The 8,680-nt window shown below is 38.8% G+C and overlaps 1 long non-coding RNA gene across 1 annotated transcript in view; it reads right to left on the bottom strand.

Annotated features, from left to right (window-relative positions):
• Nucleotides 1-313: 313 nt before the first annotated feature.
• LOC140944211 (uncharacterized) overlaps nt 314-8,680 on the bottom strand; it is an 8,802-nt gene continuing 435 nt past the window's right edge. The window contains exons 2-3 of the long non-coding RNA XR_012166680.1: nt 3,271-3,397; nt 314-707 (exon numbers count right to left, since the gene is read on the bottom strand). This is a non-coding gene — a long non-coding RNA (uncharacterized lncRNA). The remainder of the gene's footprint in view (nt 708-3,270; nt 3,398-8,680) is intronic.

Genomic DNA, 8,680 nt, shown 5'->3' with positions numbered 1-8,680 from the left:
GGCATCTATACAAACAAACACTCCTCTCTCGCTCGATTAAGACTCCCGCTTTATGTTGGCCCAAATAAGAATAAAAACGAAATCAACTGAATTATCTACTGAATAAAATACGTCTCATAGAGCCTATTTGGCTGCTGAAACAGAGACTATGCGCGATCGCCTTTCGTATCATTCTTGCATGGCTCTTAGTTTTCAGATTGCAAAGTAAAGGAAAAAATATCATGCGCAGGAGAAGAGTCGGCCGGTTCCCAAACATAATCCCGGGATAAAAATTCAAAAGTGCTCGTTAAGTTTAGCATTTTATTTTGATGAGCAAGCAAAAAGACTGATCAAATAGTATTACTCCTAAGGGGAGATCATATATGCTCCAAAATAGCAATGATTTGGACCGAACCACAGCGCGGTATCATATATTGTAGGCTTGAGGGAGATCTGCTCGCCTGCAGACAATATAAACACCCCTCCAGCACTCCCGGTCTCTTCAATTGGACCTCCTGGCAAATCCTTGTTGATCATGAGAAGAACTCTGTTGCCTGCCATGACAAACACGCGGTTTTTTGACAGAAATAGCCTAGCGACAAAGAAGACCTGGGCGTAGACGTAGTAGCGTCCAGTATATGGAACTGTTAGGACCCCAGTGTGGGTGTTGTAATGAAAGCCGCCGAGCAGGTGGCTCTTCGGGTTGTTCGGGTTCCAGTGGGTGATAGCTATGGAAAAATAAAAAAATAGTGAATTGCTCAAAACTTACCATACGTCAATAATTACTTTACATCAAGTTTTCTGTTATGACACTTTCCTTTGAGTCAGTCAGTTTAACCTCTTGTAAGCAGATGTCCCGGGTAACTGGGCGCGTACGCCTTCTTCCGGCCCGAAAAGCTGCTTTGTTTGTATTCCGAAGATCACAGTTTTAATGGTTTCGTAAGATATGAAATAAGTGTTCTGTCGTAACTTGTAATAATCTTGTCGCAATTCGTAATACAAAAGCTGTCGTAATTTGTAACAGCACTTCGTCGTAATTTGTAATAAGCAAAGTTGTCGTAATTCGTAATAACTTTGTCGTAATTTGTAACACACAGAGGATGTAACTTGTAAAAATATTTCTTAATTTTTTCACTCAGTTTTACCTGTTATATTATTTACAACAGGCGCCGGCTGGGCCCACTCTTTAGGATAATTTGGGAGATTTTGTATAGTGCTGCGGTGCTGCGTTAAACTGAGTAGTACGTAGAATATTTCAAACAAAAAAGGCTCAAATGCATGGCTGAACGTTGAAGGAGAAAAGTAGCACATTTAACGTAAAACAATGTTGAGTTGCAGAAAATAGACTTGTTTTCTTACTGTCGGAACCCGTTTGAATTAAGCTAACTTTTATTTCCAAAACTTTGTCATAAAACTTCAATAGGACATGAATGATAAAAATTAGTGGAATTTGTTTAATTGTGGTGAATAGTTATTACTTTTTTAAAAGGAATATCATTGTTATATCAGAATGATGTTTCGAGAAATTTTCATCACTTTGAAAATGAGTGCCTATAAAGTTGTATAAACCTGTCCAATTTTTAGTAGTTTAAGTTAGTGTCTCATTTTTTAATGTCTTATCCACCGAAAAACAATAAAATTTATCGATGTTTTCTTATGGTATTACTTATGTATTCAGGTTCGGTGTCTTTTAAAGCTTGTGCAGCAGGGATTATTTAGTATTATTTAGAATTATATAAAATACGTGTAACCACTGCTCGCCTCGACTAATTACTAACTGAGGGCAGTGGATATTGCTTGTTAAATTGGAAATAATTAATAAACAGTTGAAACAATCACACCCTCTGCAACACCACACCCCCGATTTGAATATTTACACGAAGGAACATATAAATTATAAGGAACAAAGACCGACAGAAGTTGTTCCAACCCTCAGTCAGGGTGGCTGAATAAGACGCGAAACAACATAAAAAAGGATTGGGGATTTATTTATGCCTACTATTATCATCAGCATTACTATTACCATAACAGACATTCACAGTAACTTTGGCGTATAAAATTATTTATCACCTGTCTTATACCACAGCAGGGCATACTAGAACTTGATAGATGGTCCGAATGACTGATCATTTTTGTAAACTTGCACGAAAATTTAAAACTCTTTGCAGGAGTCTAAGATCACTCCTTCAGATTAATGTGGTCCTCGCTTTTCATTCAAAATTTTCATTTCAAAAGGTAATTAACAGGTTGTTCCTAAAAAAGAGCTGAAATCATTGCGTCCTTTCAGGTCAACTTTTTACTGTTCCGTTGACGATCAAAGACCACTCAAAAAACAAGCCTTTTGATTGAAAAGTATAAATAATGCTTATTATTACAAATAACGACAGCTATTAAAAATCACGACAGGACAATAAAAATCTCAGTTTGCAAAACAAAGGAATAGAATCAACGCCACAATTCTTTAGATTCCGATTTTGACTTCGGGTTCGTGAAGTCCACTGGACTTTTGAGAAACGGGCTCCGAGGGGTCTGCTTATGGTTTTTAAAAGCCACGAACACGTGGCGAAAAATGCCGTGTGAATGAGCATTAATCAAATTTCTTTGAAGCACGTTTTAATAGAAAGACTATGGGGCTGTTTACATGGAGGGAGGAAGATCCTGTACCAGGAAGATCCTGAGAAGGTGGATCATCTAGCGCCATATGTTTTCTGCATTTGGTTTATATTGAAAGGGTGCGTTGCATTTTTTCCTAAAGCTAGGATCTTCTTAGCTGACAGGTAAGAATAAGATCCTAGCACTATGTAAACTGCCTTCGCTAGGAAGATCCTAGTACTATGGACAAACCAGATAAAAATAGCAGCAGGTCGTTCAGTGGCTAATCATCGATCACGGCAAAAGAGGCCGACCATTTCGTTTGGCGTTACTACGAGCTGATTATTGTGATAATTCTGCTAAAAGTTAGTTGTTAATGCCAGTAAAGAGAGTAGAAGGGCCCAAATTGTATGTTTTTTTTTGTCGCCTCCCATTTTTAATTCCACAATCATTCTCGAACCGCCTATATTTGGGCACAATACCGACCGAAATTTCTGCATGTTAACCCAATGTAAAGTTGTTCCACCTTCTAGCATCTTCCTCCCTTCATGCAAACAGCTCCTAAGCATTTTTAGGTAGCTCTAGTAAAAAGGGTGAATCCCGGAAGAAATAGTTGTAGGATTAACTAACTGTATGGTCAAAATATTATATTGCATCGGGAGATAGGACTGTATTCAAAATTAATATCATGTTACACACTTTCCTCCTGAGGACAGACTTTCCTTTCTCCATGGCTTTCTAGATGGGCTGATGGCATGGAAAGAAACTGTGGGTACTGTGGAGGCACTTCGAGATAGACGGCTTGGGATGGATATTGTGCTTGCATCTATGAGGGGAATAGAAACCAAAAAACAATCTAATGGTCTTTTCACTGAGACAATACTTTTTAAAGGTAAAGCGTCCTTATTTTACGTCGGTAGCTTGCCGTCATCTGACGAACAAAGCTGAGACCGACGGTGCGCTTCAGATTCCCCTCCCTTCTCTCAGTAACCAATGCGGCTCAGTTTTCCTGGTATTAAAAGCTTCTTGAAGCTACACCGAAAGTAAAGAAGTAGATAGAAAAACTTGAGGTAACACGTGGGAATCGAACTCAGGCCTCTCGCGCAGAAGGTCTGAGTCGCACTAATCAACTGTACCAAAAAAGGTACTTACTTCCACACAAGCACAGTACAGTCTGTGCATTCTGTTCAGATTATTTCCTTCGCAGGAAGACAAAAAAATGAATGAATTAACTTTATTTATACACGTTAATAATTTCAACTCATTTTTAGTTTTAAAATTAGCCGTGCGGATTTTATAGTTTTGTACTTGCGGATGGCATGAATTAAACTATGTTCAGAAATGCCCACGAGCACAACTCCATGATGAGTTTTTTTTGCGGGCTCTGGTTTGAATAAACATGGTCAATCATGCACAATCACGGTCATTCATGTTGTCGAAAAGCAAATAGAATAAGGTATTTTGAGGCCTAGGTGTGAAAAGTTCTTAGAATGAATACCAGAAACAAAGTAAATTTTAGAAACTGTTTAGATTTCCAAAATAGTATAAACTCTGTAAGGAGAAAATACAAGTAAACCAGACAGTTAGGTCACCCTGGGCTGCATTTACACCCTAATAGATTTTCAGGGGTACCGGCTTTCCGGAAATTAACTACAGTAAACACCCGCATATAAGGAAAAAAGGATTAAGAACACCAGGCTGAAATTTGGCCAATAAAGCCCCATATTTATAACAACAAAATCAGCCTGAAAATTGTAACATGTTCTTTTAAAATGGAAAAAGTGTCATAATTACCAAAAAATGTAAGTTGATGTTTGCTGTCAGATAACTTCATTAATCAAATTACAGAATAACTAGTTGTTTAATTTTCCTAAAATATGCTAACTATACCTCTAGCAACATGTTTTACATAGTATTACTAAATAAAACTTTAAGAACATTTTAAGACCATTTTGAGGCTGATTTGTCATTAAGCACCCGATAAATAAGAACCCAATCAGCCTGACCTCCGAAATCGTGTGTTCTTACATGCGGGTGTTTAATGTACTTACTGACACGGCGATGACGTTATTCTCGATACCCGCCATCTTTGCACGCTCTTTGGGATCGACGGGATAAAAGCAATGTCAGGTGGTTTCTCAGGGGGCAAACAAATACAATGCCGAATAAAGTTTGTTTAATGCGAGTCATCGCGGTCGAGTTTGTTTATTCTATCAAAACGAGACGACGATTTTAATAGTCATGCAAAATGTACATTTCGAGTTTTTACGTCATTATTCCTTGCTTTGAGGACATCCACGGTCGTTATTGCATCCGAAAAAGTAACATTGAACACTTCGACCTATAATTTGCCATTAGGAACTTCACAGCTGATTTCAGTGCTGTGTATACACCCAGATTTTTAGACATGATTCGACGGTCATGATTGGACCTAGCGGTTACCAAGCAGTACAGTATTTTACCCTTGAATATCCTACAGGATTCAAAGCACACAATCTGAAATTTACTTTGATGATAGCTTGAATGTTCCTCTTGTTACTCAGAAGAAAAAAAAAACAGACTGTAATCCATAATTTGTTCTCCTTTTAAGACAACAGTCTCTCATTATATAAGTCATGCAATCTAATCGCAATACATGTTATCGCGCCGTTTCGTCTCGATCTATAAGTTTTTCGGCTCTTTTCTCAACCTTTTCATCGGGCTTCTACCTTGATCTTTAAAGATATATTCTATTTTACTCTTTTTCAGTAAAGAACCAATTCTTGCTTTCTTTTATGTAAGGTTTTCTTTATCTGCTTTGCCAAATTTGCAGGGGCACCCAATGGATCTGTTCCTCAAAATATCTGTTCTTCAGGCACGTTTTTGCTGGCTGGGAGATGTGAAAGAAATAATAGTCCTTGGAAGGAAAGTGTTGCTGGGAAAAAGATAATTCAGGGTGTCAGAGGGGATTTGAAGTCTAGAATACCTGCTACGGGTTACTTGTATGGGTTACTTACCACTCAAGATCTGAATTGTGCCCTATGAAACTTCCCAGTAAGTCAGCTTGCAGGTTGTAAGGTTGCTGGCTGGGAACTCTTCCATCAGTCTTGCTGGGAGTGAGGAACAGATAATTTTTTTTCCAGCAATCTTCCAAAATGCTTAAAATAGTCTCAGAAAACTTTATTCACGCTTTGTTGTTGTTTTTAGGTCTTTTTCTCAAAATTTACCGTTGGGTGCCCCTGAATTTGAGCTCAATAGGGTCACAGGTCGAGAACCGAACATTGTGATCATCAATATTTTTCAATGGTCGACAAAACAAAACTTTCAAACTCTCCAGCAAATTCTTTCAGAACGGCAGACTGATCAATTTATCTGTTGATTTCTTCTGCAAAACGTCAAGTCTTCTTGTTATTTTTTACTATGCAGAAGCTAAGTAACGACGAAAAAGTACCAACTTTTGCCTCCCTGTTAACTAAATTTGCATCACAAATAAATAGCGGGTATTCACCAAAAGGCAAATTAACGAACCTTGTCATACGGAAGAAGACTAAACATGGGACTATTTCGCTTTTCGCCGTATTGATAATATTTCATCCATTTTGGAATCGCCTACAGATTGAAATACATTCGAACTCAGCGCTCGAACTCCAGGTTTATCACATGTTATCATGCTGTACAATGTCGCCGCTTTCAACGCAACAAAGCTTTCCTCTTCAGGTAAAACGCATTTCATTGTTGGGATTCTAGCTTCGTCACACTAATGTCTTTTGGCGATAAGCTTTCCTTGCTAGCCAGATGTTTCTCTCACTGTTTCGGATCACTCGGCAGAGCTCTCGCCTGCCCCTATATTTGCAAACGTTTACGTGCCACGAAGCCATACGTCACGTGATTACTGTCGAATCATGACAGGTTGAATCACGGCCGTTGGAGAGTTCTTGAGCTGTTTCGCGTGGTCGCGACTACGGAGGACATTTTGCTCGCATTTTGCCATCTCGGTATTTGTAGAATCTCGTCTTTTAGTAACAAAGTTTTCAATTCACCTGCTTTAAGTGAGAGGGAAGCGAAATATGTAAGTTGTGGCTAATATCTGCTCAGATTTTTCCTCTTAAAATATACTCGAACCACTTTAAGATGGGACTACATTTTTATCTAAGACTAAGTTTGTTTTTGAATAAGCTTAGCTGTTTATACGCAGAATCCAGATTGACGGCCGAGAACAGAAATCATGCAGGTAATTTGCATTCTCTTCGCACTTGAAAAGTTTCAAAGTTTGTTCCAAATGATTAGTCTGTCTTTCTAGAGTGTAACCTTTCTTTTATGCGAGTTTTTATATCGCATTTGCTGAATGAAATGATGTAAACATCTTTGAGATAATCGAAACTCGGCATTTCGATTCCTCAAAGTACATCAGTAATCGGAGAATTCCATAATCTAATAGATGAACTATTACTAGTTCTGTTTATTTCTTTAATATTTGACATAAGTATTCATGAGCGAAAAAAAAAACTGTGCAACCAAAACTTTGCCGGTTCACCAATTTCACCCGACGTAACTACTTCCCCAAGTATGGAAGAATTTGCTCATTATTCTAAAGATAAGATCACATGCAAAACACTTGCATTTTTGTGAACTGAACATGAAAACAAGAAAACATTTGCGTGTTGTTTCCCTTTCCGCCTCTTCTCTCACAGTCTACAGTCTGTACTACAATCGTATCGTTCTATATTTACACGACTCAACCCAGTGCTCCAAACAAATGACAACGCTCGTCCAGCCGTTGTTCGTTGTCCGTAGTCGCTGTATCTTAAAGTCCCTATTATCGTCTCGACGGAGCATCTGAGAGAATTTTCATAGCAAGTAAAAAAAATTGTCGGGTTTTACTAGCGATCATAGCCTCCCTCGCAGCGACCCTCGCAGCCGTTTTTGTCGCTTCACGTAACGCTCCTCAACAAGTTGGGGAGGAACGTTACGTAACGAGACGAAAAGGGCTGCGAGGGAGACTACAGCGGTCAAGAAAAAGGAACTGGCTTCTGTAGGTGCAGTTATGTTCTTAGTCAGATTGAGACGAACGAAAATGCAGCTGTCCTCATTTGATGTCTCGTGATTACAGTTAAATTAAATTTAGAAGTACTTCGCTCAGTTTGTATTTCTTTTTTAATGCTCATTTCTCAAGTTGTAATTGCTGCTCTTGCTACTCGTTACTTGTAATAAACACTCCTTATAGAGTTACAAAAACACATACATGAATACTTGTTGCACCAAAATAAGTGAAGCATCTTCCATCATGCATGTGGTTTCCCGTAGCACCCTAAGGAGATGTCACGATCTTCGCTCAGAGACTTTTTGCTCTCTTCGCCATTCACTACACTCGAAATACTTTCGTGCGATACTTTTATGGGGAGTCGTTTACTTTCAGTTTTCCGGTGTTGACCATTTTTAGGTCTGCTTTTTTTCGGCTTCTGCACTAACTATTTCAGTTTTGGTATTTGTTGCAGTTTTCCTTTGTGAAGCATTTGGGGTGGGGGAGGGGGGGTGCGCGTACTTCCTTCCCTAAGAGCCCCGCACTGCAGAAAATGGGCCTCGGCATTATGGTGCATGCTGCGGTAAGACAAATGGGAGTGCACCAAGAGATAACATGGGCAAGCACGGAACGTTGCCAGCATTCCTTTATCAAAGCGTCCTTGAGCTTGATAGCCGAGAAGTGCATTAAATTTCTTGTCAGAGGTTTCACAAAGATGCAGAGGATCCGAACGAGATTAATGGAGCGTGTGAAAAAGCGAACTACTGCTGAGATGTGATGGTAGGGGAAAGTATTAATCTTCAGTTTTAATGGTTTTGTATTCGTTTTTCGGTTTTGATCGAGGTCTATTGCGGCTTTCGATTTTTGGGTTATTTTTGAGCGGTTATTCGGTTTCTTATAGACCACTAAGCCGTCCTCGACTGATAGGTATCCGGCCAGTGCTGTATATGTGGCTTAGATTTTCTATCACGCTCTAGAAATCAAAAATCGAAACAAAAAAATCTGAGATTTGAAGAATTAAAATCTAAAGAATACAGCCAAGATACAGGTTTGTACGTTTTCAATACGTACAAGAAGTTATAATTTCGGAGGACAATGTCACTCAAATTT

This window comes from Porites lutea, chromosome 7 (genome assembly GCF_958299795.1).
Source record: "Porites lutea chromosome 7, jaPorLute2.1, whole genome shotgun sequence".
NCBI lineage: Eukaryota > Metazoa > Cnidaria > Anthozoa > Scleractinia > Poritidae > Porites > Porites lutea.
Note: the sequence above shows the minus strand (reverse complement) of the source record. Positions and strands in the feature narration are given on the sequence as shown.